Raw genomic sequence first — 13,360 nt, 5'->3', positions numbered from 1 at the left:
GCATTCATTAAGATTGTGGAGGTTGTCACCCAAGATTTGAGAAGATAACAAGAGATGGGAGGTCTTCGACGGCGTTCGCTAAGATTGTGGAGGTTGTCACCAAGATATGAGAAGAGCGGTTCATGATGAGGCGGTCTTCGACGACTTTTGCTATGATTGGAAAGGTTGTCACTATGATTCAAGAAAAGGCGCAAGATGTAGCAACATTGATCGACGACATTCCCTAGATTGCGGAAGATCGTCAAAACAAACAGCAAGATGGCGTTCCCTAGATTGTGGAAAGTTGTCAAAAAAGCAACTGAAGGTGATTTCAAGCGAAGTTGTCTTCGATCATGTTCCCTTAGACGTGGAAGATGGTCATAAATCAGAAGGGGATTGTTTCAAGTAAAGCAATCTTCGATAGTATTCCCTTGGACCTGGAATATTATCAATGCGGGAGAGGATTGGTTCAAGCGAAACAATCTTCGATAGTATTCCCTTGTACGTGGAATATTATCATAGCGGGAGAGGATCGTTTCAAGCAAAGTAATCTTATATATTGGAAGAAGTTACAAGCGTAGAAGTTTTCAAGCGGGATGGCATTCTCTTGGAAGGAGGTCATAAAAAACAACAGTAAAGCAGCAGCAAATCGGTTACTTTCAGAGACGTGTGCTCGACGGTGCAAGATACGCGTTTCTTAACTCTCTTATCTGTTTAACTAACGCTAGTTTGCAGGTATCGGCGTTGCAAGAATGATTTAGGATCGCAGAACGTTCTGAATCATTCTCCGTCCCTATCGATACTTTGACTTTTGTTTTCAGAACTTACGTTTCTCCAAACTCAGTCAAAGTGGGGGCTTTTGTAGACACCCATTTGTGTCTCCCCAAAACCAAACCCGGTGATGAGTACCTTTCGCGTCGAATCATAATCGAATGAAGTGAAAGTGTGGAAGGTTTAGTGTTGCGGATAGTTTTAATTCTTTTCCCTTCTCTCTGTTTTTGAAAACTTATTTTAAAAAAATATCCAATCCAGTTTTGTTGGTCCATGATATGGGTCCAATAGTAGGGTAGTTGTATGGGGCTTGACAAGAGCTTTCCAACGATATATTATAAGCCCAATTCCGATGAATATTGAGGAAGTTATGACCAATTTACTGAACTGGGCCTGGTTTGAGCCTTATATGCAGCCCAATGATCTAGGGAGGGCCTAATATAGATTTATCATTCCTAATGCAATTGGGAATGGTTTTAGTCTTCTAGATTCTTCTAGAAGGTTCTTTTTATTCCTAATTCAATTAGCATTGATAAATTGACTTTTGTTGACTTTTCAGAGTTTTAATTACAATCAAAGAGCATTTTTGAGGGAAATACGATTTCATCCTCCTGTACGACAATTTTTATCTGATTTTAAGAAAACGCGTGATTTTTAGAATCAGCGCCAAACGCCAGCTGTAGCGCATGGCGCTACGCTTAGGCGCCTGGTGCCAGCATTGGCGCCAGACGCTAGTTTTGGCGCCAATAGCAAGCGTTGGCGCTAGTTTAGTTTTACGTGCGCCAGACTCTGTTTTGATATTTTTATCTTTTTGGCTGATTTTCTTTATAAATAACGTCGTAAAAACTCCGTTTTCATTCACCTACAACCAATTTTCACTCCTCTACAATCTACCAACTCTCATTAAGATTCTCTTGATTATTCTCTCTCTTTTTCTAAACTAGCTTCTCTCAAATATAAAAATTCCGCATTCATTAGATCTAGATACACCTAGCCATATTCGAAATTGCCTTCGCCCTAGACGTGAAAGGTTTAATTTCTGAGGGTTTGGTCCCAAATCTCTCTTTCAATTATTTAATTTAATTGTTTTGTTTATTATTTTCCTTGAAGTTACTAACTTGTGTATTTTGTTATTAGAAAGAGGTACGAGGCATCTAAGTAAGTACTTTAATGGTTTTTATTGATATTACGATGTAGAAATCATGTTTAGATTGTTATTTTGATTCCTAGTATCATGTCTAGGGTAACTTTAATATTAAGTATGATTAAAAGTATGATGCTTCTTATGTTCTTCCTTATATTTATGATTTTTAGTATCATGTTAGGGTTAAAGATTTGATTTTTATTGCTTAGTGACATGGTAGGGTTTGTTATTAATCTTGTTAGTATCATGCCTAGGATCTTGCTATGCTTTAACATGAATATTAATATGATTGTTATTATGATGATTATTGTTTTGATTATTATTATGATTATACTTTACGATTTATGATTATAATTGTTATAATTATGATTGTTATAATTATGATTGTTATGATTATTTTATAATTTTATTATTTTGATTATTATTTGCTTGATTTTTATTGTTATTGCTTGATCACGCCTTTTATGCATGTTTAAAGGGAATTGGTACTTGTAATCACGCTTAATAAGATAATTAATAATCTTGTTTAGGGTAAATACGGTTATAATTCAAGTGATTGCCAATAATAGATTTAATTGTGCATTAAGTTCAACCAACATAGATTAACAGGTTTAGGGTTATTCCTATTGATTGCATGTTAGTCAGAAAGCGCACATGAATACGATCAGAATAAAGTATAGGCCTATTATTAGGGCAGATTCAATCTCCTTTAGGTTGGATTTGTACCTTCATCCCCGAACCCTATTTGGTTCAAGACCTTATGGAGTTGACGATCTCTTGGATCGTTAAGGGGTGTAACCTTCACCCTGTGAACGGTTTACAAGTTCCTAAAACTTGTTGGCGACTCTTTTGCTCTATCTTCTTCCCTTTTGGACGCCACCGTACTTTAGTGTATGATCACAGTGGGGTTCAAGCTAGGGATTAACGCTTGAAATTATTCCCTACATAGTGCATGATAGAAGTTCAAGAATTATGGCAGTAGCTTGGGACTTACGGTCAACAACAACAAGGAAGGAGGTGGCGGCACGATGGTGGTCGAATGGCGGCAGTAAGGTGGCAGCGATGAGGTGCTCGTGAGGAGCTCAAGACCACAAATGAAAGCTAAAAGGAGGTGAGTATGGAGGAGAAGGAATGTAAGAAGAGAAATAGGAGATGTGATGAAATAGCTCATGTTCCGTGGCTATTTATAGGGAAGTTTGGTAATACTTCAAGGTGTTCAACCATGGCATATATATATATATATATATATATATATATATATATATATATATATATATATATATATATATATATATATATAATGCTAGGCAAATTGGCGTACAAATTTTGTGTAGTACTAGTGTACTACATATATGAATTGAAATAGCAAATTGTGTACTTTGTCGTCTGAATCGGGTACAAATTATTAATGGCTGAAAATATGATTTTTGTATACGACAAACTTTGACTTGACTCGTATAATTAAAATCATTATAAAATATAGGTATAAAATTATCATATAAATATTTTGTATGATAAAATATTTCGGAAAATCCATATTTAATAGTTATTAAATGACTTAAAAATACGAGGTATTACAGATACTTGCAAAGATAACAAGTTGCTAAGTTAATTACAAAACATGAACTTTTTAGTAGAAGTGGAATCTTATTTCTTTTCTTTGTTCCTTGTTTCCTATATTACTTATCATAATCTCATAATCTTTAAGAACCGTTTCTTTAAGTGTTTTGACTTTTATACTTCGTTAAGCATGATTAAGCATCTAGTGCGCCGTAAAACAAAGTTCCATCTATTTCTTTACTTCATTATTGAATTACTACATTAATGAGTCCTACTCATCTTTGTATGAAGCGAAAAGATATATTGGTTGTTAGAATTGAAAATTTGAGTTTGCAACTCAATACTTCATGTTTATCAAAACTACATAGTATTTTGAATACATGATGCCCAACCATCCTTTCAGACTTAGTTATAAAAGTCATTTATGAGAATTGTATTTTAAAAAAGCCTTTTCTTTCTCTGAGAACCACCCTCAAAGATTTTCTTTACCAATCATGGAAAGCAGTTGTAGACACCCATTTGTGTCTCCCCAAAACCAAACCCAGTGATGAGTACCTTTCACGTAGAATCTTAATCGAATGAAATGAAAGTGTGGAAAGTCTAGTGTTGCGGTTACTTTTATTTCTTCTCTTTCTCTCTGTTTTTGAAAACCTATTTTGTGAAAACAGCCAATCCAGTTTGGTTTGGTCCATGGCAAGGGTCCAATAATGGTGTAGTTGGGTCGGGTTCGAAAAGAGCTTTCCAACGATATATTAAAATCCCAATTCCGATGAATAATGAGGAAGTTACGGCCAAATTACTAAATTGGGCCTGGTTTGATCTTTATATGCGGCCCAATGATCTAGAGGAGGGCCTATTATTGATTTATCATTTCTAATGCGATTAGGACTGATCATAGTTTTCTAGAATCTTTTAGAAGGTTATTTTGAATCCTAATTTGATTAAAATTGATAAATTGACTTTTAGGAGTTTTAATTAGAATAAAAGAAGAGTTTTTAAGGAAAATACAGTTTTACCCTCTCGTACGTTTAGATTTTTATCAAAATAAGAAAACGCGTGGAAAACTGATTGCAGTGCCATACGACACGTCTGTCGCCTGGCGACTGGCGACATGTGCGTGTTTGGCGACAGCGTTGTGTTTTATTCTTTTCGAAACTGTGATTCGTTTTTTGTCATATCCGGCTGATTTTCTCTATAAATAGCCTCCTAAAACCTCCGTTTTTACTCATCAATTCTCAATTCTTCTCTTCTAATTCTTATCACCAACACTCATCAAGAAATTCTTGATTACTCTCTCTCTCTTTTCTAAACTAGCCTTTTCTCAAACAAAATTCCGCATTCACAAGATCTAGACACACCTAGCCAAGTTCGAAGTTGCCTTCACCCTAGACGTGAAAGGTTTAATTTCTGAGGGTTTGGTCCCAAATCTCTATTTCAATTATTTAAACTAATTGTTAGTTTATATTTTCCTTGAAGTCACTTACGTGTGTATTTTGTTATTAGAAAGAGATACGAGGCATCCAAGTAAGTGCTTTAATTGTTTGCCATTGATATTATGATATAGAAATCATGTCTAGGTTGTTATTTTGATTCCTAGTATCATGTTTAGGGAAAAGGTTATAATATCAAATATGTTTATTATGATTCCTGCGATGCTTCCTATTGTCTTTCCTAATATTCATGTTAGCATCATGTTAGGGCTATATATTTGACCTTTAATGTCTAGTGACATGCTAGGGTTTGTTATTAATCTTGTTAGTATCATGGCTATGATCTTGCTATTATTATGCTTTAATCATGATTATTTTAATTATTATGATATTTATGATTATTATTATGTTGCTTGATGCTTATTTATTGTTATTGCTTGATCACACCTTTTATGCATGTTTAAAGGGAATTTGTACTTGTAATCACGCTTAATAAGATAATTAATAATCTTGTTTAGGGTTAATTTGATTATAATTCAAGTGATCGCCAATAATAGTTTTATTTGTGCATTAATATTCAACCAACATAGATTAAACAGGTTTAGTGTAAACCTAATGATTGCATGTTAGTTAGAAAGCGCACATGAATACGAGAAGAATAAAGTAGAGGCCTATTATTAGGGCAGGTTCAATCTCTTTTAGGTTGGATTTGTACCTTCATCCCCGAGCTACCAGTCATGGTTCCAGACTTATTGGAGTTAACGATCTCCTGGATAGTTAAGGGGTGTAACCTTCACCCTGTGAACGGTTTACAAGTTCCTAAAACTTGTTGGCGACTCTTTTGCTCTAGCTTCCTTCCCTTTGGACGCACCATGATTAAGTGTATGATCACAGTGGGGTTCAAGTTAGGGGTAATGCGTGAAATATTCCCTACAGTTTTCGGCAACTCCACTAGGGAGGATTTCTATTTTAATTCCTGAAATTTATTTCGGCAATGATTTCGAATGAGTGGATGAGACTTGAAAAGTTCTAAGTATTTAATGTGCGTAATTTTGATTAACATTATTGTCATATGCATAAAAAATATCTCATTGGAAAGACCATCCGTAATGAGTTAAAAACATAGGATTTTTACACGTAGGAAATTTGAGGAATATCTTTCACAACTAGGATCGAAATAATGCTGCAAAAACTAGAAAATTTTATCGAACACTGAAATCTGCTGAGGCATATAGGAACTGGCGACAGAGTCATATCATCGGCGACAGACTCTGTTCACCGGCGCCAAGTTTTTCAAATACCGAGCCAGAAATATGAGTTCTAATTTTAGCCAGTTTTTAGCACTGTTTGCTCGATCCTACTTCCTTATTGAGTTTTTCTCACTTTTCTGAAACCCATATGTGTTATACATATGGACATAACCCTTTTGGAATTCATGCTCCATCTACGTGATTGAACGCTCTATGCAACAAAGGGTACATCCGAGAATGTTGAATTCACCAAACCATGGAAGCGAGTTTTTAACTTGCAGTGTCCCATCCACTCGCGCCAACCCTTCAAAAGGTAAGGCTTCCGCGCGGTGCATCCGGACAAGTAACCATGGACCCTCTTTGACTAACCAATATATTGAACTTTAGAGAACTAGACCAATGGTTAGGTTGCAAACTCATTGCATCATATTGTGCCTATGTAATACCCCGTATTTTTATGTATTTTTATAAAGTATTTAAGTATTAATAAAATGTATTGTTAAGGGCTTAATTAAATATTTTAAAGGGTTAAAATATTTTAAATATAAATTTTTATAAAAGTAAAATAAGTTTTGGGCCAAACGTTTATTAATTATTGGGCAATGTATGTAAATTATTCCTACATACTCTTATTGGAATAACCCATTCCAAAACCCATAACTTAAGCCCTATCCCATAACTCAAGCCCACATTTTTATAAGTCCAAACTTAACCCTACACTTTTTACTCTTTAAATACCCCATGAATCCCCAAAAATTTCCCACACAAAAAGGTTAGTTTTATTTCTTCTCTCCTTTGTTTTATTAATTTGTGTAAGTATAATTATTGATTTATGGGTTTTGATTTTATTGTTTGAAATTAATTTAACTAGTATCAAATTGTATTTTGATGATTGAACTTTATAATTTTCAGATTTGGTAAATTTTATAACCTAGGGTTTTTAATTATTGAAAATCATGATTTTAGGGTTTTTATGAATAATTGATTTAGGGCTTTTATAGTAATGATGTTTTGAAATTTTGGTGATTATACCTACTTATTAGTTTAACTTAATTCAAGATTTATTTTGAACACGCAAATTCATGTTTTAATAATTAGATTTCCGTTCGTTAATATTAATCTCGTTTTAATCCCGATCAGGTTCTAAACTCCTCCGATTTTGATAAAAAAGTACTGTTTTGCGAGTGGAAACAACGTTTTAAGAAAGGCTCACTACTTAATAGTGAGCACTACCCTCTCGTGGCCAAATTCAGCCTCTAAATATGATTTTCGAGCAATTTTTGATTTTTAACGAAGTTTTTTTTTTTATGCTTTAAATTTTATCTTTGAGTTTAAAAGGGGTAAGATATAATTTAATGTTTCTATGGATAATTTAAGTATAAAGATGTATTTTGATGAAGTTTTAAAGGATTTTTGATTAGTTTAAAATGTTGGAATTTTATTTAAAGTAGTATAATTGTGATTTTTAATAAAAGGGTGTGATTATCCATTAAAAAGAAGTTTAATTAGGGGTTTTTAAACAATTTTCAGATTATTATAAGTTATTTAAAGTGAGTTTAAGTTGCTGGAAATTGTGTATACAAGGGTAATTAATATAGTATTATTGTCCCTTTATGTAGGAGACTTGGTTCGAGAATTATTGTAGAGTACTCGATTATTTTAAGAGCTTATTTGAGGTACGTTCGCGTACTTAGCATAGTTATGTTGATGAAGTAGCATGCTAAATGTGTTTGATTAATTTAAAATAGTATCATGCTAGGTTTGGAATGGAAATTTGTGATTTGGATGTTATTAGTGATTGAATTGAGAAGCATGATTTACTTGTGATGAGTTATTGAATGGAAATTTATAGTTTGGAATATTATTTATGAACCACATGTTTATTTATGGCTTGATAGAGAGCATGTTTGCTCAAACTAATTGTTTAATTATGTTTGGAATATTGAAAAAGAATTTTATTATGGTTCATATAATTTTTATTGATGCTTTAAGCATGAGGAAGGAGCTATATAAGTGTCTATGTACACGAGGAATAAATTGTATGTTGGTGCCTTTGTGCACATAAGGTGTTTTTAACACCGAGGGATAGGATTTTTGGCGCATTATGTGTTTAAGGTGTCTTTGACACTGAGGTAGAATTAAAAAGGGTTCAACATTAAATATTATGTGGTCACTAAATATCCAAGAATTAAATTGGTATGTTTGAGTGATTGAGTTATTATTGATGATTGAATTGTTATGCTTTGAGGGTCATCACCAAGTCTAATAATATGTAAATAACGTAAAGTGAAAGAGATTACGCACCAAAACTCTTGGAACGTATATACCTTGAGTATGAACATATGGGGGGAGTTATGTGACTTTACATTTGATCATAACTTCTAACGGAGTACAGGACGCTGTACATTCCTTTTTATTATTATGCGCTGGAATTCCGCCACCTATGTGTGGCACAGGTTTGTTGCTGGCACGGTTAGCTCCTGTGTCAGTTAACCCCAATTTATTGGGATAGGTATAGTTGGAAACCCGTTCGATGCGTAATTAACGCAAAATGAATTATTTAGTGTCTAGTTAGAGTGTCTTGTTGATTGTTGTGTGTGCTTGTAAACAGGTGCAATGAGGTAAGTGTGTGTGATGATAGGAGAATGCATGTTAGTGTGTTTAATTACGCTTATGTACTCAGTTTTGCTGATTGTGTGTGTTGTTTGTGTCTGGCCATGTCTTTATCTTGGCCCTACGATGATCCATTTTAATGGAGAGTAGTGGGGGCAAGTAGAGATACACTTTTCAGGTATTGAAGCATGTTCTTGACGGGGCATGAGTGAAGCGAGAATCATGCTAGCTTCCATTAGGATATGATGTGTTTTATGCATTGAATATTTTATTATATTACTTTATGGACTAACACAAAAGTTTGGTTGTTTCGGTTTTGAATAAGGGCCTTAAATGGTTCCAAGTTGTAGTGGATTTTATTTGACTTTGGTTTTGTTGATTTTCAACTTTACTTTCGTTGGTTTGGTTTTTAAATTGTGTTATTTAAACAGTTTTGGTTTTCATGTCTTCCGCTGTGTATCTTTGATAGTTGCCTTAACCGTTTTCACGGTGGCGGTAATGTCTTAGATATTCCTAAAACGTATTTTAAAAAGAGTAAAGTGTGTATTTAAAGGAAAGGAATTTCTAGGGTGTTACAAAGTGGTATCTGGGAGCTTTGGTTGAGATTTTATTACCACTAAAAAAAAAAGTGTTTTGTTTTAAAACTTGGTCAAGTGCTTATTTAATTAAATGGTGTTAAACTAAATTGTTTTGAATTTTATTTTTTTTTATTTTAGGAATGACCAAAAATTTTTTTGATGAAGAACATCCAATTTTTTTTTTATTAAGGATGTTCGATTTTTTTTAAGAAAGCCGAAAATTTTTCGGTCTTTTTCAAAGCTGATTTTTGAATTTCTTTTAAAAAAATATATATATTAGTTTGTTCATGTTGCAGGAAAGCAAGGATTGAGGTAAGAAATATGTGTTAAAAGCTTTTATAAGCATGTTGGTGACCTTGGGTAGGAGAAGAAAGGGCATATAGGCTAGAATTTAATTTCTTTCCTATGTGCATATATATATGTATTTTTTTTAAGAGGTGTTCAAGCGTGTTGTATGACTAAATGTTTGTTGATGACAACATGTAATATGTGAATCATTATATGTGAGCAATCAAGATTGTTTGATTGAACATCGAACTTAATTTTCTGCAAGAACTGTATTATATGGTTATAGGAAGGGTTTGTTATTGGTAGTTGATCCCGTTTTCTTGTAGGATCCCTAAACCTATACCCTGTGAGTTGCTATGATGAGAATTTTGAGGAATGTTAAGGATTTTGAGAGTTCAATTGCTTATGTTAGGATGGTTCGCTTCGATGGTCTTATTTGAGATGTATTTTCGAAGAAATTTTGGATGCACATCATCACATGAATGTGAATATTGTTTTTGGGATAATTTGTTGTTAAAATACGTAGTCTAGGTATTAAAATTGAGTAATTTGAGTTTTGTACACTTGTGTATGGAGACACCAAGTTATAAGGATAAAGAGATTGATTTTAATGCATATGGTTAAGGAGCTTAAGGATGAAATCATTTGGGATATTATCTATTTTGAGGAATATGTTTTGTCTTTGAGTATGAGTTTGAATTGGAATCGAAATTGAACAAGAGCCCAAATGAGGTGAGCATAGGAATTGATTAGAGATGAGTAATGATGAAATTTATTATACGAGTTGAGGGATACTCAATGCGGATCAATTGAAGTTTGACATTTTATGCTTAGTAAATTATCATTTCTTATGATTAAAGTTATTTAATTTGGGATGGAGAGTTGAGCATATATATTTTAATATATGGTTGGAGTTTTGAGAAGTTATGATCTTGTTGGAATATTGAGGACTTTTGTTTTGTCGAACCTTGAGAACATTGTCACAAGTTCAACCTTGAGAATATTAACACATATCATCTAAAAGTTATGAGTATTTACTCATTAACCTTGGGATATGAAGATAATTATCTTACGTTAAGGAGTCATAGCAAAACTATCATTTTGGAGAGAGTTCTTGAACTTATTCACCTACTCTTTTAGAGTTGTTCAACGACCTTATGATTTCTATTGTTTTCCAAGAGCCACTCATTTCTTTCTCTCCTTTTGGGTAGCAGTCATGGGGATATTTATATTTTTGATTGCTTGTTTAATTATATGAACTATAGTTGTTTATCAATCATAATTTTATGCATTTGAATTATTGGAAATGAGGACAAAAATATGTTACCTCAAACCTTAATTCGAATTAAATAATAATTGTTCCTTGATTGAGTTTATTGGTTGATGTTTTGATTAGAACAAGAGAAAGCTAGGTGTTTCAACCTAACCTATATAGCATCCAGTTTTATCATCCAGAAAGTATGGTGACAAGAAACAATTCCAGTAATGGAAATGATTTAAACAAGGTAGTAAGGCAAACTTGATAGATTGCCAAAGATGATATAACCACCAATAATCCTGTAGTGGATGAAGGTGTAACTAAATAGTGTTAAAGAGTGAAAACCGTCTAAACACCAAAGGGAGATCAATTCCCAAAGTTTTGAGGGTTGAGTTAAAGAGCTATGCAAGCTGTTTAAAGGCAAAATGTGTCTTGAGAATTTGAGAGGGAATGAAATTTTGTATGATAAGTACTGGAAAGAGTTAATTTTACCATGTCAATGGGAACGAACAAGTTGTGAATACACCCAATCTTATTTGAGGGAAATTTGAGATAGCAAACTCGAAATAAGTTTTACAGAACTTTCATGCAGATGGAAGGAACATGTAGTGAAGTTTGGGTGGAAATGAAAAGATTGTTTGCTTTGGAGTAGCACTCCAAGTTGTTAAGATCTCAAAGTTTTCAAGGGAGTAGTATTGCTTAGAAGCCCAAGGAACGAGTTGAAGGATGGTGATCTTTATATGAATTTCAATGATAATTGTCAACATATAATGTTTTTAGGAGTTTGATTGAATTGTATAAAGAGTGCACAATTCATAAATTCGACAAAAAAAAAAAAAGGGTGACTAAGGATGAGGATAAGGGATCAAAACCAGAAAGAAGGTGGGTGAAAGATCAACAAGATGGCTAAAGGAGTTTTAAAAAGATATTTTAGGAATAAGAAGAAGCAGGAAGGTGGCTTAAGTAATTCTTGGAGGTTAAGAAAGTCAAAACCATGAAGAAATAATATACTTAAAGGTATTGAAATTATTGAACTATGAATATGAAAATGTCATAAACGAAAAGAGTTTATGACAAGATTTATGAATTTGATTGGAATGTATTGATATGATTTAAGTAAGGATGGGTTATAAAGTAATTGAAGTTGAGATTATTTATGAGTCGCGGGATTTATTCAAGGGATGCTAGAAGAAATATTATGGGTTGATTAGAAGGAATTTGAAAGCAAAAGTAATGTAAACAAAGAAATATAGGGGTTGAAGAACCTTGGAAATAATATAAGGACGTGTTTGTGTGTAAAGAAAGGATTAATGTTGCATTATTTAAAGGAGTTAAAGAATACTGTGGTAAATCATTGAAAGAAAGTTACATCGCCTTGGGGAGTGCATGAATTTGTTAAGTGAAGGGATGAAAATTTGTATTTGTAAAGCGGCTTAGGAAGATTGATCAAGGTAACAATGAAGGATAATTTATCTTTTGATTAAAAGAGGCAATTGTTTGATCAAATGAAAGGAATAAAAAAATATTGGGGTTGGACTTAAGGATAAGAACTAGTATTAAGTAAGAACCTTCGAAAGAGGACATTTCGAATATTGGCATTTATGACAAGATTTGGTCGGTTTGCCTTTTGGATTAACGGAGCACCTATGTTTTATATAGAGGAATAGAGTGTTTTATCGAAGATATTTTGGTAAATTCTAAGAATGGGAAGGAAAGGACGATGTGAACACTTGTGATAAAGTTGTCAATACAGAGATAGAAGCAATAAACACATGGTTTTTCCTAAGAGTGAGTTATGATTAACAAAGGACCATCTTGGGAGACCTTGTGATAAAGTATAGAGGTAATTGCTGATGAGGGATAGAAGCGGTGAATTATGGACAATAAATTAGTTGTCATTTGAAGTCTTCAAGTTGGATAATGGGGGTGAAATAATTTTTGTATGGAAACATGATTATTTGAATGAAGTTTAAAGTTGAAATAGACTCTCACACACAAGGATGTAAATATGTAGCAAAGAAATGATTGGAGTTGATAAAGGAATATGTGCGAGGCATTCAATAATATTGAAAGGGGAGGTAATGTAGTGGATTGATACAAAGTAAATAGGAAAGAAGGAAACTAACCCCTCAAAAGTGTTGGAAAAGAAAGTAAAGAAAATGTTGGGATAACTAGAGTTTGAGACCAACGATATTCGAGGAAATGCAGGAAAATCAAGAAGAGAATGTGAATTTGGGTCGAATTCGTAGGAGGATATGCTATTTTATTGGTCATGGAAATAAGCTTAAATATACATTTAAGAGTAAGAAGTTGAAGTGAATATAATGGAAGGAAGGTGAAATACACCAGGAAAGGACAAGTTGTAAAAGGATTCGATAAAGGTGTATTGATGATTAAGTGATTGTTTCATTTGAATTGTGGTGGATAGATTGTCTAAGTCCACAATGTGTAAAACTGATGCAGGAGATTTGGATAAAGGAGTAACTTGA

Source organism: Chenopodium quinoa, unplaced genomic scaffold (genome assembly GCF_001683475.1).
Source record: "Chenopodium quinoa cultivar QQ74 unplaced genomic scaffold, ASM168347v1, whole genome shotgun sequence".
NCBI lineage: Eukaryota > Viridiplantae > Streptophyta > Magnoliopsida > Caryophyllales > Amaranthaceae > Chenopodium > Chenopodium quinoa.
This window is presented reverse-complemented; position numbering follows the sequence as displayed.